The sequence below is a fragment of the Chiloscyllium punctatum genome, chromosome 33, assembly GCF_047496795.1.
Source record: "Chiloscyllium punctatum isolate Juve2018m chromosome 33, sChiPun1.3, whole genome shotgun sequence".
In the NCBI taxonomy this organism is placed as follows: domain Eukaryota; kingdom Metazoa; phylum Chordata; class Chondrichthyes; order Orectolobiformes; family Hemiscylliidae; genus Chiloscyllium; species Chiloscyllium punctatum.
Window position 1 is genome coordinate 51,134,941 of NC_092771.1, and position 27,035 is coordinate 51,161,975.

Below are 27,035 nucleotides of genomic sequence, written 5' to 3' on the forward strand. Positions count from 1 at the left end.
GGTACATACCCTGACAACATTCTGGCAATAGTACTGAAATGTTGTTCTCCAGACCTTGTTACTGCCCTCACCAAGCTGTTCCAATACCGTTACAACAACATTTCACCGATTACATGGAGAATTACCCCAAGTATCTCCTGTACATAAAAAGCAGACCAAATCCAATCCGGCCAATACCTCCGCATCAGTCTACTCTCGATCATCAGTAAAGTGGTGGAAGTTCTCAGTACTTTTAAGAAGCACCTGCTCAGCAATACCCTGGTCAATGACGCCCAGTTTGGGCTCCACCAGGGCCACTCAGCTCCTGACCTCATTACCATGGTTCAAACATGGACAACAGAGCTGAATTCCAGAGGTGGGGTGAAAGTGATAGCCCTTTAAATCAAGGCTGCCTTCGCCCAAGTGTGTTATCAAGGGGCCTTAGCAAAACTGGAATCAATGGGCATCAGAGGGAAACTCCCCGCTGGTTAGAATCATACCTGACACTTAGGAAGATGGTCATGGTTGATAGAGGTCAGTCAACTCAGCACCAGGATAAATCTGTAGGAGTCCCTCGGGCAGTAGCCTAGGCATCTTCAGGGCTGCTTCATCAAAGACCTTCCCTCCATTTTAAGGTCAGAAGTGGAGATGTTTGCCAATGATTGCACAATCTTGTGCAACATTTGTGGCTCCTCAGATACTAAAGCAGTCCATGTTCAAATACAACAAGACCTGGACAGTATCCAGGCTGACAAGTGGCAAGTAATAGTCACGTCACACAAATGCCAGACCGTGAACATCACCACTAAAGTACAATCTAACCTGCCCCTTGGCATTCAACGGTGTTACTGTCACTGAATCCACAGTGGACTGCAGCGGTGCAACAAGGCAGCTCACCACCACCTTCTCAAGGGGCAACCAGGGACAGGCCACAAATGCTGGCCCAGCCAGTCACACCCAGATTCAGGAAATAAATATTATTTAAATAAAATAACAGAGGAAGGTTTCTGGGATATCACAGAGATCGGTGCTCAGGTCCCAGTTGTTCACAATACCCATTAAACATTTGGTTCTCGGATTCAAATACAATATTTCCCAACCTGCTGATAGAACTAAAGGATGTTGGATTGCGAGTGGGTGAGGAGGTTGTAAAAAAGCTTCAAGGTGACTAAGACAAGTGGTGTGAATGGGCAAATACGTGGCAGATGGAAAGCAAGGTGGGTTGAGGTGACAGTGTGCCCTTTGGTTGGAACAAGAGATTGGCAGATTTTCGTTTGAAAAGGGATTGTTTGAAACATGTTGATCTGAAAAGCGACGTATGGGCCTTTTTGTTGTTTCCTTCTGCGCGGCCCTCCGAGGTCCCTACAGCACAGTGTGGTCTGAACCTACAAGGCAATACTGGGAATGGCATTCACACGCTGCCCAGTGTACAAAGACCTACCAAGTGGGGAGCTGTAACATTGCAAAGGATCTGGATCTCCCTGTACACCAGTTGCTGAAAGCAATATTGCAGGAGCAAGAACCAGATAGGAAGATCAATGATGTGCTGACCTTCATTTCAGGGGGATTTGAGTCCAGGAGTAAGCGTGTCTTACTGCAGCTGTAGAGAGCTTTGGTGTGACCCTATCGCAAACACTGTGCAGTATTCTGCAGATTTGGTCTCAGTACATAATAAAGGACAAACCTGACATTGAGGGAGAGTAGTGAAGGATGACCAGACCGATCTCTAGGATGACAGGCTTGTTGTGGGAGCAGAGTTTGGGGCGACTGGGCCTGTATTCCATGGGGTTTAGGAAAATGGGTGGAGATCTCAGTGAGATATATAAAGCTCTGACAGGGTGAGACGGATTGGAAGCAGGGATAATAATTCCCCTGGCTGTGGTGTCTAAAACAAGGGTCCACAGTATTAGGTACAGACAGACCATTCTGCAATGAGATGACAATAAATGTCTGCACTCAGTGACTGGTGAACCTGGGGAATGCGCTCGAAGCTGGAAGCCAAGACACTGAATATAAATACGGACGTAGAGACAGTAATGGAATGGTGGGAGAGAAGGAGAACGGTATGGAAATAAAGGGAAAGGTATCATTATATTGAATTGGGTAGCAAACTCGACAGACCAAATGGACTACTGCACTTCCTACTTTGTAGCTTCCCACAGTAATTCACATTAAGGGATGTGTACAGTGTGTGGAAAAAGTGCATTGTGTACATATTTGAACATGAACTGGAATGGGGAAGGCTCAATGTGTAGTTTGACCTACTCAATTCCCGATGTTTCTATGTAGTCTGTAAATGTTGTCACAAGCTCTCAGATGTTAGGAAGGAGGTCTCTGCAGGGTCAACAGGACTGTGTTTCTCATTCCCTTTTTCCGATACTGAGGCTGGGGCCGGGTGTTCTGTCCGGTTTTATCTTTTAGACCTCGGAACAGTTGGATACAATAAAATGTCTTGTTTGGCGGATTCAGAGACCATTGAAGAGTTTATCACATTCTGTGTGTGTGCAGTGACGTTTAGGCCAGACCAGTAAAACACGGGAGATTCACTTTCTGAAAGGACATTTGTGAAGCAAATTGGTGTGTACAATCGACATTGGCTTGAAGGTCACTATTTACGGACACCAGATTTTGCATCTTAATATTTTGTCAATTGTGTTTAACTTACACCAGCTGCCAGAGCATTAGCCTGGTCTGGATTAGTAATCCAGTGACCTCTCCACAGCAGCACCATCTCTACATGGGGACCTATCTGAAATCATACTGAGCAGGTTATTTGTGCTGCTTGATAACTCTGTCAAAAAGAACTCCCACCAATTTGACTGTCGTGGTGGGACTGAGGCGGAGGTAACTGGCCAGATTGTAATTATATTCCCCTTAGGAACTGGACATAGTTGAGTAATTTTCCACATTACCAGGGAGATGTCAGAGTTGGAGCTGGAATGAAAGAGCTTCCCCAGGGACACGGCTTATTGTGCAGCATAAGTCTTCAGTCCTATTACAGGAATGGGGTCAGGGACCATTGCCTTTTTCGTATGTACTGTGTTCAGCTGTTTCTTCATGTCACGAACAGCAAATCGAATTGGTTGAAGACGGGCATCTGTGATTCTGTGACTATCATGGCGAGGGTGAGGTGGATCATCAACTCCACACTTCTGGCTGAGGGTGGTGCAGATACCACATCCTAGTCTTTTACACTGATGTACAGGACTGTTCAATTATTTAGGATGGGGATATTCGTGGAGCCCTTTCTTCCGTCATTTGTTTAATCATCCATCACCATTTATGACAGAATGTGACAGGATTGCGGAGCTTCGATCAGATCTGTTTGCAAAAGTTAGCATCAGGTTTAGGTTCACGTGGTTCTGACCCGGTCATGTTCACTCACAGTCATTACTGAAACATAGATCGTATTGATGGTAATGGCAGACTGTGGAAATTATTCGAGGCTGAAAGTTACAGGTTGTGGTTGAATGCTGTTCTGCTTCCCCTGCTGCTGTAGTCTACAGCACCACATAAATACGATACGCAGTTTTGAGCTGCAATATCTGCAATGCAATTCTGCTGTCTGTCCTTTAGTTCACATCGAGACCCATTCACCCATCAGTCATGTACTCAGTGACCTACTCTGGTTTCTGATGTGGAAATACTTCCATTTTCATACTGTCATTCTGCTGAGGGTCTCTTCCCGGGTCATGCTTTCAATCTGACATTCTGCAAAACCAATTAACTGTTTTTAATCAATTGTTTAATTCATCTGAATCTTTTTCCTTGAGTAATACCATTTTCTGTGTTTAAAGTGAATGTGTTTCCTCTGTTTCTTTCCCTGATCATGATTAAGAGCTCTGCAGTGTCAGTGATGCCAGCCTTATGTAATTTCCGAGCCAATGAATGCTCTGGATTCCCAATCATCTTCACCACATTGTATGTTTCCTCTTTTGGTTTGATGCCTTACTACTCATGGTTGCCTTGTCCTGCCATGAGTACGTTTCGTCACCTTTGGGAGAATTTCTGATATCCTCCGAAATATCCCCAGAAATTCCTGCTTTAGCTGTTCCATGATCTGCCCTGCTCGGCTCCCCTTCCAATTAACTCTGGCCAGGTCCTCCCACATGTCATTGTAGTTACATTGTTCAATTATAATCACATTACATCAAGAACAGATCGATAGATATAAACCAAAAGAAGGAGCTTTGAGAGAGGAGATGCAAAAAATAATTAGTAAATTTCTTAACTAGATACAAAGAGAGAAAGAGCGAGACAACATAGATGAGGAAATATGAAAAATGAGAAAACTAGATCATTGAAAGAAGTAGATGCACATCCCTCAATGTTTTGGCAATTCCTGTGTGCTGTGGTCCTTTGTATAGTGCATGTACAACAGAGCAATATGTTCAAATGCTGAGTCTGATGCCAGAATTTTTATCTCCAATAATATGACAGACACTAGCTTTGGAAAGTATCCAACAGACCAATATATTGAAATCTGGTAGAAAGGGGATTAACTGAAATAAGTTGGGACACCAGAAGCAAGAATTTATAACACATCCTGATAAGAATGAGAGATTGGAGTGGAGAATTCCAGAAAAACAGGGAACGTTGAGGGAAGGGGAACATATCATTTTAGAAGAGAATAAAATGACGTTTTAATGTTTTATAAATTTTATATATCATATGCATCACTTTTTGTTTACTGTGTCTCCGTTGTTCATTTAGAATGTGTTGTGCATATATGAAAAATGTTACTTATCTGCTCACACACATTATTTAAACAGTGTGTATAAAATCATTTTTCCGCCATTGAAATGGTCCTGTTGTTGTGTTACCATGATACATGAACACCAACTGGCCACCAAAAGACATGACCCATTATCACTATGTTCCATACATACAGGCAAAGAAGGGCACCACTTTAATTGGGACAACGCACACACATACTAAGACACTCAAGTACGTTCTTAGAGGAATGGCATTCTGACCAGAAGTCTGCCAATAAACACATCAATTTAGATCCTATCTACATTCTCTTGTAAAACAAAAGAACTGGAAATGACATCACCCATCTTAAGAACCCAAGACCTATAAATAGAGAGGCGCGACATACCACCAGCACTTCAGCAGAGACTCTCACTGATGATGTTACCTAGTCATAGTGTCGGATCGTCAGAAAACAAACCTGCAAGCACAGCGAGCTAACTTGCATACATACAAACTGTTATTTTTCTTTTATTAGTGGAACTTGGGAATTCTTTGTCACTCATGTATTAACAGAGTACGAGGTGAGGTGAGCTTTCTTGGGTTTGTGGTTTTAATTAACAGAAGTCCTCGACATAGATGTCTCCACAGTTTGGGGCCCTGCCGGATGGAACTTGGACAGATTTGAACAGATTTCAGGTACAAAATGTCCCAGCAAATTCCAACACGTTGCAATTAGTGACCTAGATCTTCAAATAAAACCGGTCGGAAAATCTTTTTAATTTTGTTTACTGGTGGTGGTTTAAATTAAAAGTGAGGGAAAAGGCTTTTAATATTACTAAAGAGGTTCCCAAATTTGCCAAGAAAGTTTAGAAAGACAAAAGGAGGACATTTTTTAGAATTAGCAAATAGATTGGAATTGGGATTAACCAGGGACCAAAGGAAAGCTGAAATTGTAATGGAGTTGGGAAAGCACTTTGATGTATCAGAGAAACAGACAAGTGCAGTCGAGTTAGATAAAACTTAAATTGCAAATATGGCAACTGAAGTTAGAAGATAAAGAAAGAGACGGAAACAGAGAGAGAGAAAAAAGTGAAGGAGAGGAAAAAGAAAGAGAGAGAGAATTTGAGATTCAGAAGTTGGGAATTAAACAAGAAAGTTAAATTAACAGGATGGAGATGAAGGGAGAACGTCGGGATGTATACAACTATGTTAGTGCCTTGCCATATTTCGGTGAGAAAAATGTCAAAACCTTTTTTATTTCATTTGAAAAAAATAACTCGGCAGATGACGTGTCCAGTGAACTTGTGGGTAAAGCTCATTCAGACTAAGCTGGTGGGCACAGCTGGTGAGGTATGTGCAGCGATGTCAGATGAGGGATCAGGAGATTATCAAGATGTTAAATTGGTTATTTTGATTGGTTATGAATTGGTACCAGAAGCATATAGACAGAGGTTCATAAAAATAGAGACGCAACCAGGTCAGACTTATGTTAAGTTTGAAAGAATTAATTACAGTCATTTTGAAAGGTGGGTGCTGGACGTAAAAATAGATAAGACCTGTGAGGCTCGAAGGGAGATTATTATGCTGGAGAAGTTGAAAGACTCACTTCCAGAGATGGTAAAAATTCATGTGCACGAACAGAAAGTTCAAGAAGCGAGAAGCGCGGCAGAAATGGTAGGTAAATATGCATTGGTGCATGAGCTGAAATTTAGCTTCCAGGAGAAATTTCATGCTATGAGGGATAGAAATTGGGAGAAGGGAAGTTCACAAATTGCAAAGCGAACAGTAGCGCACAATAGTTTACCACAAGTGAAAAAAGAAGCCCAAAGGGTTTGAAAGGAGGTGAAAGGCCTCAGGTGTTCTCAGTATAAGGGAGTGGAACACAGAAAATGACAGTGCTGATGGTTTAAGAAGGGCACTGGGAAAAGGTGTTTTCATTGAAGTAAGCTGGGACACACTGTGATGGTCGTTGAAGGAAGGCATTTTGCGGAAAGATGCGGTAAAAGAGGCTAAGCCAGTGGCATTAGTGAAACTGGTAAAGGAGACCCCAAGTAGAGCGAGGAGCTGCAGGAGAGTGCACAGCCGAGGCAGGGTCTAGGTATGGAGTCGGTACCTGATATCTGAAAGAATTCACCTCTGTAGATAAAGTTTACTTAGAAAGATCAGGGGGAGAAGGACAAGAAGTTATAATTTTGTGAGATACAGGATCTGCTCAGTCTCTAATAGTTGAGAAGTGAGGCGCTGGAAAAGCACAACAGATCAGGCAGCATCCAGACAGCAGGACAATCGAATATCAGGCAGAAACCGATTGTCAGGAATGGGGTGGGGGGACAATGGGGCTAAAAGATAAATACGAGGGTAGTAGCTGTGCTGGTGGGAGGGTCACTGGGAAGGCGATAAGAAGATGTAGGAGGGAGTAATAGTGATATTTCGGTTTGGAGGGTGGAGTCGGTAGGTGGGAAGGAAGCTGGCCAGTTAGGGCGGTTCAAGAGGACAGTGCTAGATTGAATGGTTCATTCTGGCAGAGGTTGGGGGAGGGGAGATTTGGAATTTGGTGAAGTCAACGTTGATGATGGTTCTAGTTTGAGGGTTCTAGTTGTCCTACCACCTATCCACAACACCCTCCTCTCCGACCTATCACCATCACACCGACCTGCGTCTACCTATTGCCTTCCAAGCTATCTTACACCCAGCTCCACTCCCACTCTCCTATTCATTTCTCGGCCCCCTTCCCCCTCCCTTACCCCACCCCCCACTTTCCTGATGAAGGATTTATGCCTGAAACGTCAACTCTTCTGCCCCTCAGATGGTGCCTGGTTGACTATGCTTTTCCAGCCCCACACTTTTCAACTCTCATCTCCAGCCTCTGCAGCCCTCACTTTCTCTCGGCCTCTAATAGTGAGAGATGAAAGTATTTTCACTCTTTCTGACATATTAATCAAGATCGTAACATTTGTGGAATGGGGTTAGAAATTAAGTATTCCCTTGTGTAACATCAAGATGGAATGCCAAATCAAGGTTGGGGAAGTAACAGTGACAGTGAGTAACAGAGTGTCATTTCCAGGATTACAGTTAATTCTTGTGAACGATTTAACAGGATCCAAGGTGGGAGTAGCACCCCTTGTATTGGAGAAGGCAAAAGGAAAACTAGGGAATTGGGGAGTTAAAAGAAAAATACCCATGATTTTTCCAGACTGTATAGTGACAAGATTCCACTGTCAGAAGTTAGAGCAGGAAGGAAAACCGTAATAAAAAGCCAAATGAGTTGATGTGCAGTGAACCGACCCCCTGTCTGATGTAACAGTGCAGGAAAAACCTGAACAGGCAGAGGATCAGGCAGAGGGGTTTAGTCCTGAAAGGCGAATGGACTTACAACAGATATATACACACACATTCACACACACATACACATGCACACACACAGAAAAGGAATCAAAATATATTGTCGAACGTTGTTAACTTAAAGATAGAATCCTAAAATTAAAATGGAGACCCCGATAGGTGAGTGCAGAAGGGAAATGTGCCGAAGTGCACCAGATTATTTTAGAGGTAGCGTACAGTGTTACGGGTAGCACATAAACTAACGGCAGGGGGTCACCTTGGTGTACAGAATAATCAGGTTAAGGTACAGAGGCATTTCTAGTGGCCTGCAATGCACACGGATGTGATTAGTTTTTGACGTACATGTCAAACATTCTAAATGGTAGGTAAGTCACAGGCAGTAATAAAGCCAGAACCTTTGTTAGCAATTCCTGCATTCGTAGAACATTTCACGTAGGTTATGATGAGTTGTGTAGCTCCCCTATCTAAAATAAAAGTGGAAACTAATATTTGCTAGCCATAATGGATGTGTCTACCGGATTTCCAGAGGCAATTCTATTATGGAGTGTTAAGGTAAAAAGGGACGTGGAGGAGTTGGTAGCTTTCTTTACTCACTGTGGGCTCCGCAGAGAGATTCATTCAGACCAAGGTCTCATTTTACCAATCAGCTGTTTAAGGAAGTCATGGATAGCTTAGGCATACAGCAGTTTAAATCAAGGGCGTCCCATCCTGAATCCCAGGGAGCCTTGGAAAGTTAGCATCAGACGTTGAAGACCATATTAACAGTGTACTGTCAGGATTACCGGAATGATTGGAATGAAGGTGTCTCATTAAATTGTTTGCCATTGGACAAAAATTATTTGCACCAAATAAATCTACTCAGTTTACTTCCTTTCAGTTAATATTTGAAGTGAGAGGTCCTTTGGAATTAATTGAATATAAATTGACAGGACCGAAGTCAGAGATCTCACACTCGGATTATATATGTGAGGTGACGGAGAGATTAGATGGAGTAGGTGAGTTCGCTAAACAGCACCTGAAAGGCACAGCATAGAATGAAGCACGTAGCAGATAAAAACTCTGAAATTTTGACGATTTCCTGTGGGGAAAGACGTATTAGTATTGCCACCAGTGATAGGAATTCCCTTCAAAGCCAGGTTTAGTGACTCAGGAACAGAGGTATGGTCAGAAGAACAAATTGTGTAGTTTATCTGTATGATATAGTGACCTTTAGCATGTGATTGAAAGCTCACATGTTACAGTTGGCAGAGCATGTTGAACGATTACAAGAAGCAAACTTGGTAATAAACTTAAAGAAAACAGAATTCGCGAAGGCAGAGGGGACGTTCTTGGGACATTACATTGGACATGGAAGGTTGATCCCATGGAACACAAAGACGAAGGGCTTTGAGGAATTTCCACGACCGTCCTCGAAGAAAGAGGTGCTTCAATTTTTGGAAGTGATTGGATTCTATCGGACATTTGTTCCAAACTTCAGCAGCGTATTGGCACCACTGATGGACTTAGTAAAGAAGGAAACAGAATTGTGGTGGACAGAACAATGCCAGGAGGAATTTGAGAATTTTAAAGCAGGATTAATCACCGCACCAGTTTTAGCTATACCAAATATTCTGAAACCCTTTGAAAATTCTGTTTGCTTCTCGGGATTTCGGGGTTGTAGATTTATTGATACAGAAAGGTTATGATGGATTTGAGTGGCTAATTGTCTACTTGTCGAAAAACGCAATATCCACCAGAAAGAAAAATACAACATTCTCTATTATTGAAAAAGAATGATCAAGTTTTGCAGTGACCTGACAATATTTTAATGTTTATGTGACAAATAAATTGTCGGAGATGGTTGTGGACAACGACAAACCTCTCGTTTTTTGGAATATTTAAAGACCAGAATATGAGAGTATTTCATTGGAGTCTTATCACACCAACTTTAAACTTACAAAATGTACATGCTGTGGGTCCTAAAATGTGATAGCAGATGTGTTATCGCGGAATTAAAGGAAAAAGTTTAGATAAGATTTGACTTATACCAGTTTAAATAGGTGCACAAAATTAATATGAATGACATAATTGAGATTAGTACTTCTGTATTTCATAATAATGGGATTAAGAATTAGAGGAAAAGAAACGAAGCCATCTTTTCATTCTGATGGTTCTTCTTTTTTCTGAAGTAGGGAGGTCTTATGAGGTCGAAAGCATGTCAGGTCACTTTAAGACAGAACGGGTTTTGTTGAATAGAAAGTACAGCACAGATGCCAGCTAAATGTCAGATTGTTCCATATGTCACAATTAGCTGGGAAATGGAGACCTGAGTTTTGGTTGCTGTTTTGACAACAATTCAAATGCAACCAAAGATTTTAAATAACGTTCAGGATACCAGAAGCCAACAGAACTTGAATATTATTGTTTGGACATCTGGAAAGCAATCAAATTATGAGAATTGTTGTATCATGGGGAGTATATAAACCCAGCATTTTGAACACTAGAGGGAGAGCCACTGCCATCCAACAGCAGAGTAACTGCTGTAGAGCAGGAGTGCTAACTGGCCATCTCAAACACTCTCTATCAATGACACATGTTCATGTAAACCTACTTGCAATTAAAAAAAATGATCCAGGGAGATCAGCAGCTGGAAGAGTGAACACAGTGGGGAAGATAGAGGCTGTGTGGTCTTGAGATTGTAATGTTTAATATGTGGGCTTTTGGAACAGAATATTTTTCCAGAGTCGGAGTCAGATAGTAAGTAGCTATGAAAAGAGGGGCTTGTATTTGTGAATAGCTGTTGTTTAGTGTTCACTATTAAAGTTAAGAAACTAACTTGCTAATCTTTGTTTAAATAGTGGAAAGTAGGAGATCTGTGTCACTCATATTTTAACAGACTACGAGGTGAGGACAGCTTTTCTGGGTGTTTGGTTTTAATTAACAGAGGGGTTTCGACTCTACATTGTAAATGTCCATCCACGCTAACCCCAATTCCCTGCAGTTGGCCCATATCCTTCCAGTCCTTTCCTATCCACATATTTATCCAAATGCTTTTGAAATGTTGTTAATGTAACCCCCTCAACCACATCTGCTGGCAGCTCATCCACGTACCAGCCTCTGGCCCCTCAGGTTCCCTTTTATTCCTTCCCCTTTAACCTCAAACTGATCCTCTCTCGTCCTCGATTCTCTAAACCTTGGAAAAAGACTGCGAGCATTAACCCTACCATTATGATCTTATTCAGCTCTATAAGGACTCCCTCAGTCTTCTACATGCTAAAGAAAAGGTCCTAGCTTTTCCAAACTCTCCCTATAACTCAGACCATTGGGTCCTGGCAACTTCCTTGAAAATTTCTTTTGCACTCTTTCTAATTTAATAACATCCTCCCTGTAACAAGGTGACAAAACTGAATACAATACTCTCAGTGCAGCCTTCCCAAAGTCCTGTGTAACTGCAACATAAATTCCCAACTTCTCTACTCAATGTCTTACCTGATGAAGGCTAGTGTGCGAAACGCCTTCTTCACTGCCCTGCCTACCTGTGACTCCACTCTCAGAGAACCGTGCACCTGAACACCAAGGTCTCTCTGCCCACTACACACTTGAAGGTCCTCCCATTCACCATGAGACTCCTACCTTGATTTGAGTTCCCAAAATGTAAGACATCACGCATCTATATTAAATTCCATTTGCCATTTCTCTGCCCATTTCTCCACCTGATTAAGGTTCTGCTGCAATTTCTGAAAAACTTCCTCACTGATCATGCTCCCACTTATTTTAGTGTCATCTGCAAACTTACTAATCATGCCTTGTACATTCTCAACTAATTCATAGATAACAGCTATGGACCCAGCCTCCCGTCTGACAAGCATCCTTCCACTAAACCGTGTCTGCCTTCTATCAAAACAACTGTGTATCCAATTTGCCAGTTCCCCCAGCATTCCACGTGGTGTCCCCTTCCAGAGCAGCCTGCCGTGTGGGACCTTATCAAAGGCCTTACTGAAATCCATAGAGACTATGTCTACCGCTCTGTCCTCATCAAACTTCCTGGTCACTTCATCAAAGAACGCAAACAAATTTGGGAAGCATGATCTCCCACTCACATGTCGATGCTGACTGCCACGAATCAAACCCTGTGTAAGTAATGGGTGCAGACAATGGTATGCTGTACTTCATTGTAAGATGATTCGAGTACATAAGTAAAGCCATCTTCCTGCTGTTGGAGAGCCTTGCTGAGAGAGCATTTGGGGCACTCTCTACAGATTTGATGTCCTTTGTAAGGAATGATCTTCTGACCACAGACACCAGTGATGGTAACGTGAGGATGGGGTAAAGAAGCTAAGTGTTTAACCTGTAGAGCTGTGAGAGACTAAGGAATGGGGACGCTGAAACACGAGGAGTGGCAGTGATCACTTATTTCCAAAGACACATTGGTAGTGTGAGAAATTCCATACTTTACCCAGGATTGAGTGGTTTGATTTATTGTCACGTGTAACTCAGTACAGGGAAACACTTTGTTTATGAGCAGTGGGGGCAGGTCATAGTAAGCATGGCCAGGCAGATCATAGGGTGGAAATAGACTTGGACCGAGTAAGGCATACAGGTTACACGAAACAGGACGTGCACTAGGCAAGATCAACACGAGCAAGATCACAATTATTTGAACTTAGAGAGTCCATTCTTCAATCTAACATGGCTTTCCGAATAGTTTATATGCCTTTACTAACTCTCCCCAAGTTATTGTGCAGTCGGCGTGTGAACCCTGTACTGAACGCCAGGTTGTTCACAATCCCCAACAGCAGCCACAATACCTTCCATCTGAAAATTGTAGCCATTCCCACCAGCTTCCGCCTTACATAGAGAACACCAGGCTGGCTTCTCGGAGATGGACGGTGCCTTCTTGAGACTTCACACAAGACATATGGCTTCCCTCCTCAGCATGTTAAAGTCCTACATGTGTATCATGAGCAACGGAGCCAGGAGGAACAACGTGGAACAGTCTGTCTGTGCAGCCTCTGCTCCAATTGTTCATCATGTTCGAGCATCAATCTGGAGACACTTAAGACTGCCGATGCTGGAGATCAGAGAAGAGCGTTGATTGCTGGAAAAACGCAGCAGGTCAGGCAGCATCCGAGAAGCAGGAGAATCTACGTTTCGGAATAAGACATTCATCAGGAATCAGCATCAATTACCACATTCTGCCCCCGTGTAAGTGCATTGAGGTCGGAATGGCCTCCTGCTGTTCCTGTATAAGTAACTCAAGGGGCTGATTGGCATCTTCCTCGTCCGATTGGACAAAGCCAAGGGCCTGACTGGGTTACCCCTGGTTCCTGTTTGACAGGTCGATGTACTGACAAGTCTGATGATGCTGTAGCTTTAAGAGGTTATTTTGTCCGGGTTTCTTTTAAGAGAGAGATTGAACAATCATTACCAAGCTGGTTAGTTAAGACCACTTGAGTAACAGCTCGGGGAGGCCTTAGGTGAATTTTAATGCAGCCTGAATGGGCGTGGCCAGCTCTCACAGATTAGGATCTCTGGGTTTTGGTTTCTCAGTAACATCAGAAACTATTGGGGTCTCCACAGAGTTGGAAGCTTCAGGAAATGTCTCCTGGCTGCTACTCTCTCTGAATTTTCTCTTGATGCTGTCACATTGCATCTGGAACAGACACTTTACATTCCCTTTTAAATAAGAAAACATTAGAGTCTACGCTACTGCCTTCAAATATTTTCGAGGGGCTCTGGTGGTCAATCACACTAGACTCCTTCTCTTCCTGAGTAATAAGCCGGAGATACTGAGTGGGCTGTCCCTGTTCTACTCCAATAATATCAATATGCTGAAAGGCTTCCTGATATTCCTGTGAAACTAGCGTGAGGTGCTGAATGAACTCTTGTTTTACTGTGGCAATGTGCAGTGTCAGGCAGTGCTGTTACATGAATGTTACCGACACTTTAACAGCACAAGCCTGAGTGTGTCTGGGACCTGCTACATACGGACACAGACCAGTTCAGGAGCTGAGGGGGGACAAAATGTTCTGAACATTGTGGAATCTTCTGTGACCATCCCCATTCTGATCTTATGGTGGGGAGGGTGGAGGTGGGGAGACATTGATGAAGCAGTTGAAGATGTTTGTGGAGACGGAGCTACCCTGAGGATCTCGCACAGAGCTGACCCAGGACTGAGATGATGACCATCTTCCTTTGTGCCATGTTTGACTCCAAACACTGGAGAGTTTACTCTGATTCCCATTAAGTCAAGTTTTGTTAAGTTCCTTTACGTCAACAGAAGTTAACCACTGCCTTGATATCTGGGCCAGTCATTTTTACCTGAACCCTTGTCTCAATCTCTTTTGTTCACATCAATAAACCATGATATAGGAGCAGCAAGTGTTTTCTTCAAACAGGTGGGATTGAATGTCAGGATTTCTCTTCTCAAGAGTGTTGGGGAGCTAGATGACTGAAAGTATTTGAAGAGGAGCTAGATGGATATTGACCTGTCAGAGAGTTGAGGGCTATGAAGAATTGGGTATGAAAAAGGATTTGAGACCAAGAGCAGATCAGTCATGATCTTCGTGAAGGGCAAGGCTGGCTTGGGGAGTGAACGACCTGCCCCTGTTTCTGATGTTCTCACATTCTGTTATTGGAGTGTTTAGTGGGTGTTATTTTCATGAATGCTCTGTTGTTGCATATTGCAGTCAGGGAGACCAGAGGATTTTGTGAGCCATCTCTGGCTGAGGTATGGCTGCTGTATTCTCAGTGAACATTAGTCTAAACATGACCAACAAATGAAGCACAAGTTGCAGAGAGGGGAAGCTCTGTAAAGAGAGATGAGGGGCCTCTTTCATACCCGTGCCTGGATTTTCCAATTACACTTCCCAAATCACCTCAAAGCGTGTGGGACAGTTTTGAAGGGCTGAATTGTCTGTGTTTCTGTGCACCAGTTTGTAGCAGTAAGTAGCATCTAAGTGGTCCTGTCTAGCAGGTTTGATGGGCTGAATGGAACACAGAAACATGGGACTGAGGAGCAGGAGTGGGTCATTAGATACTTTGAGCCTTCTCCACCAGGCACTAAGATTTGGCTGATCAGGTTGGGGTCTCAGCCCCACTTCCCTGTCTGTATCCCATTATGCATGACTCACACTTCTGTCAAATATTTAACTAATGCAGCTTTCAATCAATATGAGCATGGAGGCACAATAAACTTCCACTGAAGAGGATTCCGACTTGAAAGGGCATTTCAGAATTATTCGTCATCCTTCTTATCGAATCAGAGAGTCATGCAGAATGGAAACAGACCCGTTAGTCGAACCTGTTCACTCCGATCAGATATCAAATCTGATCCAGTCCCATTTGCCAGCATTTGACCAATATCCCACTTCTTTCAGATACTTTTTAAATGTGCGATTGTAACCACTTTCACCACTTCTTCTAACAGCACTTTCTGTGCACACACCACTCTCTGTGTGAAACATTTATCTTCAGGTCCCTTCGAAATCATTCGCCCTTTCTCCTCCAACCTATGCCCTCTTGTTCTGGATTCCCCTACACTGGGGAGAAGAACGTGGCTGTTTCGAATATCCATGCCACTGCTGGTTTTGTGAACCTCTATAATGTCACCCCTCAGCCTCTGACACTCCAGGAGAAAGCACCTCAACCTAATCAAACTCTCCACGAAGCTCAAACTTCCAGTCCTGGAACATCGGTGTCTAAATCATTTCTGCAGACAACCGAATTGTACGCAGTATTCTTAAAGTGGTCTCACCAACATCCTGTACAGATACAACATGCCACCACAACCCCTATACTCAATGCTCCGACTGATTAAGGCAAATGTGCCAAATGTGTTCTGTCCCACATTGTCCACCTGCGACTCCACTTTCAAGGAACAATGTACCTGCAGTCCTATGTCCCTTTGTTCCACAACACTCTCCAGGACCTTAACATCAGTGTATAATTTCTGCCATGATTTGCCTTCCCAAACTGCAAAACCTCGTATTTATCTAAATTAAACTTCATCTGTCACTCCTTGCCCCTTTGTCCCATCTAATTGCGGTCTTGTTGTACTCTGAGATAATCTACTACACCACCTTTCTGATGTCATCTGTAAACTTACTAACTTTGGCCCCAATATTCACATCTAAAACCCTGACATAAATGATGAAATGCAGTGAACTAAGTACTGATTCTTACAGCACACTGCTGCTCACAAGCCTCTAGTCTGAAAAATACCCCTCTTCCTTCAAGCCAATTGTGACTAGCTTTCTCTGTATCCCATGTGACCGAACCTTACTAATCTGTCTACCAATCAGAATGAAATACTCGCTATGAAGAGAGGCTGAGTAGGTTAGGTTTACTTTCAATAGAAAAAAGGACATTGAGGGGGGACCTGATTTAGGTTTGCAAAATCATGAAGGGTATAGACAGGGTGGACAGAATTGAAAAATGTGGTGCTGGAAAAACACAGCAGGCCAGGCAGCATCCAGGAGAATCAACGTTTCGGGCATAAGCCTTTCTCCAGGAATCAGTGTGGATCGAGACAAGCTTTTTCCCAGGTTGAAGGATTCAATAACGAGAGGTCGTGCTTTCAAAGTGAGAAGTGGACTGTTTAAGGAGGATACACGCGGTAAGTACATCACACAGAGGGTGGTGGGCATTTGGAAGACGTTGCTAGCAGAGGCGGTAGAGACAGGCACGGTAGATTCATTTAAGATGCGTCTGGACAGATGCATGAGTAGATGGGGAGCAGAGGGATACAGATACTTAGGAATTGGGCGACAGGCTTCCCAAATGTATGTAAATGCTATCCCTCAGAATCCCCTCCAACAACTTTCCCACCGCTGACATCAGGCTCACCGGTCTATAGTTCACGGGTTTTGGGGTCACTGTTTCCTTTTCTAGTCCCACTCCTCCACTGCTCCCAACAAATGTTAAATGTCACCAGGTTTGTGATATGGCCGATCATGTCGGTCTCAGACTGGGTCAGGGTCAGTTTTAGGAACAGGTCAGGCTAGTTTCTTTAATCTGCTCAAATAACACATTTATGATCCAGAGCAATGTTACTCAAACTGTGATGGAAAGAATAATGGTAAACGGTTTGGGTATTGCAAGTATATAATCAATATTTCCCTTTCTAAACACACACACACTTTTAACTTGAAAGAACTCTGTTCAGATAGTATTGGAACTCATGACTAAAGGGAAAATTGTGAGATTGTCCAAACGCTTTTCTATTTCTGAAGATATTGCACTCACACAGTTGCTAGCAATGGGATTCCATCCTGGCACAGTTGGATTTGGCTTAATTTCCTTTGCTTTAGGCAGAGAGGAGATTCCAGTGAATTCTGGTAAGTGATCACCCAAAGAGCAGCACGGTGGTTAGCACTGCTGCCTCACAGCACCAGGGACTTGGGGTCGATTCCAGCCTTGGGTGACTGTATGTGTGGAGTTTGCACATTCTTCCCTTGTCTGTGTGAGCTTCTAATGGGTGGTCCAGTTTCCTACCACAAACTGTGTAGGTTCGGTGGATTGGTCATGCTAAATTGTCTGTCGTGTTCAGGGATTTCTAGGTTAGATGAATTAGTCAGGGGTAAGTATAGGGAAATGGGTTGGGAAGGTTGGTATGGACTTGTTCGGTCGAAGGGCCTTTGTCAACACTGCAGGGATTCCATAAAAATAATAATGGTAACGATGACAGTAGAGGTTTGTTTTTTAGCTTGCGCACATTGCTGTGATGAGGAATACTGAAGGAGAGAGAGTGCAATAGGCCATTCCTTCTCGGGTATATTACATTTTCTCTCTCTCTGAGTTGAATCACACAGTAATGTCATCCTCTCCCAAACTGAACCATGTGATGTCTCCTTGTACATTGTCCAAACTATGTTTCCATCACATTCCCTGCTCCATGTAGGTGCATCATTGCTGCTGTCATACACAGAGCCATACCCTTAGCAGAAAATGGTCTCGTTTGATTTGAAATATGTTTACATGGCCCTGCGTCATTAAAAAATAAAATGTTTAATTTATTCAGAATACCTGTGTTAAAGTGAATGCATTTTTGAAAGAAATACAGAAATTGCTGGAAAAGCTCGCCAGGTCTGTCAGCATCCAGATGCCTTTTACATGCTGTAGTTGTACCAGCCTCCACCACTTCCTCTGGCAGCTCATTCCATACACACACCACCCTCTGTGTGAAATGGGGCCCTTTAGGCCTCATCAAAACTTTTCCCCTCTCACTTTCAACCAATCCTCTATTGTTCTTGACACCCCTAACCTGCGGAAAAAAACCCTGACTACTCACCCTATCCATGACCATTCTGATTTTACAAACCTTTACTGCTGCGAAATGTGCCTCCAATCAACACGAATGGCTGTACTTTCAGTCATCCTGGGCCTAAATTCTGAAATTCAATACTGACACCTCTTCCATCTCCATCAGGTCACAATTCTAAATCCATTTTAATCAGTTTGTTCAGATGTATCCTGAGACACTTCTGTGGGCTTTACACCTAGACCTTTGTGCCCGGAGGTAGGGACGCTAGCATCACTCAGCAACACCCATAAAGCTGTAACAGTATTTTCCTGTGTTTTTGCTCATCAGCCTGTTCTGACATGACGTGACATACCTCTGCAATAGGCAGGACTTGAATCCAGGCCTTCTAGTCCAGAGGTAGGAACACTACCACACAACTTCAGGAATTGGATTAAATTCAGAGCATTGACTGAGAGGCAGGGACACTACCCACTACACTACCATACCCAGATTTTGGGACATATTTTAGTGCCCGCTTTCAGCTCGGTGTGGATTTATTATAATCAGAGCTGAAAAATGTGTTGCTGGTAAAGCACAGCAGGTCAGGCATCATCCAAGGAGCAGGAGAATCGACGTTTCGGGCATAAGCCCTTCTTCAGGAATGAGGCTGGTGTGCCAAGCAGGCTAAGATAAAAGGTAGGAGCAGGGACTTGGGGAGGGACGTTGGGAATGTGATAGGTGGAAAGAGGTTAAGGTAAGGGTGATAGGGCGGGGGTGGAGAGGTCGGGAAGAAGATTTCAGGTCAAGAAGGTGGTGCTGAATCTGTGGGTTGGGATTGAGATAAGGTGGGTGGAGGGGAAATGAGAAAGCTGGAGTAATCCGCTTTCATCCCTTGTGGTTGCAGGGTTCCTAGGCAGAAGATGAGGTGCTCTTCCTACAGGCGTCTTGTTGCCATGGTCTGGCGATGGAGGAGTCCAAGGACCTGCATGCCCTTCATGGAGTGGGAGGGGGAGTTGAAGTGTTCAGCCACGGGGCGGTTGGTTTGGTTAGTGCGGGTGTCCCAGAGGTGTTCTCTGAAACGTTCCGCAAGTAGGCGGCCTGTCTCCCCAAATTCGAAAAGGCCACATCGGGTGCAGCGGATGCAGTAAATGATGTGTGTGGTGGTGCAGGTGAATTTGTGGCAGATATGGAAGGATCTCTTGGGGCCTTGGAGGGAAGTGAGGGGGGAGGTGTGTGCGCAAATTTTGCATTTCTTGTGGTTGCAGGGGATGGTGCCGGGAGTGGAGGTTGGGTTGGTGGGGGGTGTGGACCTGACGAGGGAGTGGCGGAGGGAGTGGTCTTTCCGGAACGCTGATAGGGGTGGGGAAAGGAAATATATCCTTGGTGGTGGGGTCTGTTGGAGGTGGCGGAAATGACGAAGGATGATCCGATGTATCCGGTGGTTGGTGGGGTGGTAAGTGAGGACCAATGGGGTTCTGTTCTGGTGGTGATTGGAGGGGCAGAGTTCAAGGGCGGAGGCGCGGGAAGTGGAGGAGATGTGGTGGAGAGCATCGTCAACCATGGCTGAGGGGAAGTTGCGGTCTTTGAATTAAGAGCCATCTGGGTTGTTCAGTATTGGAATTGGCCCTCCTGGGAGCAGTTGCAGCCCAGGCAAAGGAATTGGGAATATGGGATGGAGCTTTTCCAGGGGCCAGGGTGAGATGAGGGGTAGTCTAGGCAGCTGTGGGAGTCGGTCGGTTTATAGAAAATGTCCGTGTTGAGTCGGTCGCCCGAGATAGAAATGGAGAGGTCTCGGAAGGGGAGGGAGGATTCTGAGACGGTCCAGGTGAATTTGAGGTGGAAAGTGTGAGTAAAGTTGATGAACTGTTCAACCGCCTCGTGGGAGCACGAGGTAGCGCCGATACAGTCATCGATGTAGCGGAGGAAAAGGTGGAGGGTGGTGCCAGTGCAGCTGCGATAGGCCAATGACCAGCCTAATATCCTTACCTTGACCTCCTTCCAGCTATCACATTCCCAATTCCCCTCCCCCAAGTCCCTCCTCCCTACCTTTTATCTTAGCTTGCTTGGCACACCAGCCTCATTCCTGAAGACGGGCTTATGCTCGAAACGTCGATTCTCCTGCTCCGTGGATGCTGCCTGACCTGCTGCGCCTTTCCAGCAACACATTTTTCAGCTCTGATCTCCAGCATCTGCCATCCTCACTTTCTCCTATTTATTATAATCAGGTTGTCATTACTGAGTTACAAGAAAACACTTTGTATTGTTAAACAAATGCAAAATATTTGTCTTAACTAGTATTTTGAGTGCACGTGCTGTGCCATCGAAATTAACTATGAACAGCTTTAATTGCTATGATCTGTCGTCTGCAATATTAGGAAAAGAAATCCTGCAGACACACTCTGCCCAATGAAGGGTCTCAAATGGACATTTATTACTGAACACCAGAGAGGAAGAAGAGCTTATTTTCTGACCCCAAAGCACTGAGCGGTATAACCCACCTCGAACGTGCGACTACCCACTTCCTAAAGCCAGGAAATGATACCAGGCCAGTGATAACTCTCCAGTCCCTCCTCCCCACTGACTGTGTCTGCAATCCATCCCTCCTCCCCGAAACCACACAATGCTACCCAAGCTCAGGATCTTTGTGAAACTCAAGGCCGGAGGGTGCAGGCATCCTGGAGAGGGATGGGCACTTTAAAATTGAAGGGGGATGGTGAGGTGGCAGTAATATCACACACTGGGCTGAGGGGTGGCAGGTGGAGTTTAGTTTGGATTAATGCGAGCAATTGGATTTGGTAAATCGAACAACAGCAAGGCCTATACAATTAAAAGTAGAGCCTTTGGCAGTGCTGTAGTACAGAAACCTAGGCCGTCAGGTTTAATTCTTTAAAATTTGCACCTCATATAGATCTTGTAGTTAAGAAGGTGTTTAACATACATGTCTTCATTGGTCAGACCTTTGAGTATCGGAATTGGGATGTCATGTTGTGGTTGTACAGAACATTGGTGAGACCCCTTCTGGAATACTGTATCCAGTCTGGTCACCCTGCCCGCCCATTCCATAGGCACACCACCCTCTGGGTGGAAAAGCTGCCCCTTCGGTCACTTTTAAATGTTTCCCCTCTCACCTTAACCCTATGTCCTCTAGTTTTGGACCCCCCGTACCCTTAGAAAACACCTTGACTATTCACTTTGATATTATTGACCTTGATATTATTAAGCTGGAGAGGGTTCAGAAGAGATTAACCTAGATGTTGCTGGGAAAGGAGGGAGTGAGCTATAAGGAGAGGCTGGATAGGCTGGGACTTTTTTCACTGGAGAGTATGAGATTAAGGGTAACTTCACAGAAGTTTACAAAATCGTGACGGGGTACAGATAAGCAGAAAGGCTGATGTCTTTTCCCTAGAGTTGGGGATTCAAAACTGAGGGATATTTTAAGATGCGAGGAAAAATGATTCACAAATGTCATGAGAGGTAATTATTTTATACAGAGTCTGGCTTGTGTGTGGAATGAACTTCGAGAGGAAGTGGTGAAAGCAGGGACAGTTACAATGTTTAAAGGACATTTACATCAGTCCATGGATAATACATCAGTTTGGATGGTGCGGTGAGCAGCTGCCCTCTCCCTCCCCCTCTCTGAATGAATCCCTGTTGGTTTTCACCCTCTGCCAATGCCTGTGCAGTGGCGTGGGGAGGCCAGCAGAGGGTAGCATTGCATCACTTTAAGCACCACGGAGACTGACAGACTTGCGCCACACAGAGACACACAGATACACACACGGGAATTGCTAGGACACTGCATGAAGCTCATCTGGTAATTTAAACTAAATATAAGTTCGCCTCGTAAACTGTTAAAATATGAGTGACAGACCTACCAAATTCTACTATTTAAATAATAACATCAATTTATTATTTCATGCTGAAAGTGAACATTTTACATGAACTATTCACAACTCTGGGACTCTCTTTCTCTTAATTACTTATTACCCGACTCCAGCTCTATAGCAATATATTGTTTCTGGGTCTGCCATCCTCTCATATCGCAGGTGCTTGTAAGCTCTCAGTTCAGAACAGCATTCACCCTCTCTTAAAGGTACAGTACACACTTTCAACTTCATCACATTATACTCTGATGAATATAGATAAGTGGAACCTCTCCGATTTCACTTGCTCTGTGGTTTGTCAATATTTCATCTACTCTGTCTCGTATGTGTCAGGAGTTTTGTTGCTCCATTGACAGCATGTCATTATTCGACTCTGTCCGTGGGAATATATCAGTAGTTCACTTGCTCACACTCGTGAGTGTGGCAGGATTTCAGTTCTTTCATGGGGATTGTGACACTATAACAATCTCAATGTTTGTAGGTGGCACCGAACCTGGAAGAACTCTGAAGTCTATGGAGGTCATTGTGGAACTCTAACACGACAGTGACACGTTGGAGTAGTGTTCAGGTGTAAGGCAGATGGGGATCAGTGCAGAGGTGTGTGAGGTGATGGACTGTGGTCGGAAAGACATTGAAAGGCAGTTTAATACAGGTCATTCCGTTATAAAGGGAGTGCACGAGCAGAGTGCCCTGCCTGTATATGATCATAGATTGTTGAAGATGTCAAGACATGTGGGGAGAGCAGTAACTATCACAGATCAGTTTCAGTTTCAGTTTCTGAGCTGTTTATAGGGGGAGGTGTAGAAGGGAGTCTCGGTGCTCCCTTCCTGGGAGGTGGTGGTGACGATGTGTTTTGCACACACCCTCCTGCCCACCGAGACCGTGGGGATTCCATTTGTACCAGCTCGACACAAAAGTGAGATGGCATCAAGGCCACGGCTTCCAAATTGTGCTGGGGGGTGGGGGGGCGGGGAACGGAGCTGCCAGTGGGTTTAAAGTGAGAATTGACCTTCACTGAACATTGCTCCTTACTCGGTCGGTGGGACGTGGATGTTTCAGAATCTCCACACGAGGTGTCCCGGTCCTCTCCGGCTCGTACCAGGGTCCTCCCCACATGGCGCGGGGAGGGGGTGAGGGAACGGATATCGGGCACTCCACCACCCAGCTTGGCCCTTTCTGTCCTATTCCAGGCTGTTTCTCCTGCAATAGGAGAAGGGGAGGGAGGAAGGGTCGGGGTGTGTGGTCCTGCTGTTAGTGCTGGAAGAAGTGGGGAACAGGGTCATGGTGAGGGGTCTGAGGGGAGTCAGTCCACAGTGTCGTATCCATGCAATGTTATTAGTGTAGGGGGGCTAAAGCGGAGGGAGGGGGAGAGAGACAGAGAGACAGAGATAGACAGAGACAGACAAAGACAGAGACATAGACAGAGAGAGAGAGAAGGTGCAGCATGCGGCAGTGAGAGTGGTGGACCATGAGTCTTGTTCGGGGGTTGCTGCTGTAACAGATATACAGTGAGTGTGAGGGAGCGGAGAGAATACGGTGACCCTTATCTTGACAGAGTAGGGAAGGTTATTGATGCTTGTCCTGTATTGCTGGGCATTTCTTCTGACCGCAGATACTGCACTGAGGTGGGTGGTGAGCTCAGACCATGCTCGGTGGGTCTGGTGGTGTGGCCCCCTCTGGGAAGAGAATGGGCCCCCTCTGTACTAGCCCATCCACCAGGACCTCCGTGCCCCTGTCGACAAACCGTGGTGTAATTGTCCCTTATCTGCCATGCTCGGGGTAAACTGTGCAGGGCAGCTCCGAACTGAGAAAGCTCAACCGTATGCCCCTTGGCCTTTTAAAGATGGCCCCTGTGCCAGGGATCACGGAATATCCAGGGGCACCCGGTCGATAGTGAGTACCTCCAGTCATGATGGGTGGAAGAATCGGGCTGGTATTGAATGAGAGGGACACCATGGGATGGGGTGGGTAGTTAATGAGGTGAGTTCGATATGATAGCACCAGGAAACTAGCTCGGCCTAGTGCGGATGGTCCCTCTGTCACAGTCAATGAAAATGGCACTGAAGCAATTTATTGTTAGATTTAGCCCAATGAGTCAAAGACTCTGCTGACCCTACAGCCAGATACAAAGCTGAAGAACAAATACTCATCCAAAACTCTGCATCATCTGTACACCAACAATATCATGTTCACCTCCCATTACTGGAAACACTGGCTTATGTTACAGGATGCTGTTAAAATGTTTTCATTTCAGTATTCTGAAACCTGGGAACACATCCTTCCAGAACATTGTCTCTCAGTCTCCCCCTCACTGTCTATTTCCCAAACCCCTCTTATTTGTTATTGTTTAAACTGACTCCCTCGCCATCTCTCTCTGACAATGATGTTCACACCCACAGCACCCCCTCTTCATGGCGAATTGGGGATATGAAGCTGTAAATGGGTGTGAGCTGCACATCCTGTCACTTCCAGCATGGGCTGCAAGTTTCCCCACACTGGGCAGGGATCTCACACAGTGTTACAGATCAATGCACTGGGGTGGTGTACACAGTCCTACATGCTGGGAGGGTAACTGCTCCAGGGTTACAGATCAATGCACTGGGGTGGTGCACACCGTCCTACATGCTGGGAGGGTAACTGCTCCTGGTTTACAGATCAATGCACTGGGGTAGTGTACACAGTCCTACATGCGGTGAGGGTAAATGCACCTCTTCTACAGGTTAATTCACGGTGATTACTGCACTGTTCCCTGTGCTGGTCAGACTAACTGGGTGAGGTTGAGAGATAGTGTCCGTGAAGCTCCACATACTGGAAGGATATTTCTTTCAGGTTCACACATTAGTGCACTGCGGAATTCTGCACAGCTTCCGGTGCTGGACAGATATCTAGTCTAGGTTTATAGATCAATGCACTGCTGTGGTCTGCACAGCTCCCCGTGCTGGACAGATATCTAGTCTGGGTTTATAGATCAATGCACTGCTGTGTTCTGCTCAGCTCTCCGTCCTAAACAGATATCTTGTCTGAGTTTATAGATCAATGCACTGCTGTGGTCTACACAGCTCCCCTTCCTGGACAGATATCGAGTCCGGGGTTATAGATCAATGCACTGCTGTGGTCTGCACAGCTCCCCACCCTGGACAGATATCTTGTCTGGGTTTACATATCAATGCGCTGCTGTGGTCTGCACAGCTCCCCGTGCTGGACAGATATCTAGTCTGGGTTTACATATCAATGCGCTGCTGTGGTCTGCACAGCTCCCCGTATTCCTGTGTATCAGCTTTGAAGTGTTGAATGTTCCCTTCCATTTCCTGTGTAACAGGTATGAGAGATTAAAAGTTCTGCTCCAATCGCTGAGTAACAGCCTCCAATGGCTGAATGGCCTCATTCTGTTCCTGTGTAAAACTCTTGATGGGCTGAATAGCCTGCTTCAGTACCGGTGTAGTTGTGAATGGTGCTGAATATTTTGAAAATAGGCCACTTCTGACTTTATGATGGAGGGAAGTCCATTGATGCTGCAGCTGTTACTAGCCCACAGTGCCTCATGGATGGCCAGTTTCCATGTGCTCAGCCCTTTAGAAGTATGTCCTACCTCACAGGAGGGAGTGCCACATAACACAGTGAGCAGTACGCCTAATATGATTTATCTCTCCATCCCGGAGGCTCGCAGTCTCATTCGTGATGAAGGTCTGCTGCCCGAAACGGTGATTTTCCTGCTCCTTGGATGCTGCCTGACCTGCTGTGCTTTTCAAGCAACACACTAATCTTGAGTGTGTCAAGTATGAGGCTGAGACTTTCCCTCCACCAGGACTGTGTGCTGGCTGCTCCTACAGATACTGTCAGGGACAGATCACTCTGGGACATGGAGTTTGGGGAGAATGTGACCCCCAGTCTGGCCGTTGTGTATTGAATCCTGTCACTGCTCAGGCAGCGGTGGGCCTGTGGGGGCACTCTTAGTGATGGACATTGAAGTCCCACACCCAGAGGATGGTCTGAGTCCTTATCACCCTCAGTGCTTCCTCTGATTTGTTTCCAAGAGGAGGGGTGGGGGACAGGAGACAACCATCCTCAGGCGGCTTCCTTGACCATGATCTGTTACCATGAGACTTCCTGGGTTCTGGAATCAATGTTGGGGATTTGCAGGGTAACTCATTCCCTGACTGTATCCCAGGGTGTCCCCACCACTGGTGGGTCTGTCCTGCCGGTGGGACAGGGTATACCCAGGGATGGTGATGGGGCTTCATGAAACATTATGGGTGAGCACGGTGGCACAGTGGCACAGTGTTTAGCACTGTTGCCTCACAGCGCCAGAAACCCGTGTTCAATTCCAGCCTCGGGCGATTGACTGTGTGGAGTTTGCACATTCTCCCCGTGTCTGCGTGGGTTTCGTCTAGGTGCTCCGGTTTCCTCCCACAATCCAAAGATATGCAGGTTAGGTGAATTGGCGATGGGAAATTGTTCGTAGTGTGAATTGAAGGGGTAAATGTAGGGGAATGGGTCTGGGTGGGTTGTGCTTCGGCGGGTCGGTGTGTACTTGTTGGGCTGAAGGGCCTGTTTCCACACTGTAAGTAATCTAATCTAATCTAAATTAGCCATCAGGCCTGATCCTGTGAGTATGACGGTGTCGGACTGTTTCCTGACTGGGAGTGTGGTGCTGGAAAAGCACAGCAGGTCAGGCGGCATCCGGCGAACAGGGGAATGAACGTTTCAGGCATAATCCCTTCATCAGGAATGAGGCTTGTGGGCCGGGGAGCTGAGAGATAAATGGGAGGGGGCTGTGGCTGGTGCAGGAGGTGGGGCTGGGGTAAGGGAGCTGGGAATGTGATCGAGAGATGGAGGTAGGGGAGAGGTGATAGGTCAGAGGGGATGGAGAAGGTCATGGACAGATCAAGGAGTTCCCCGGAATGTTCTGTCCC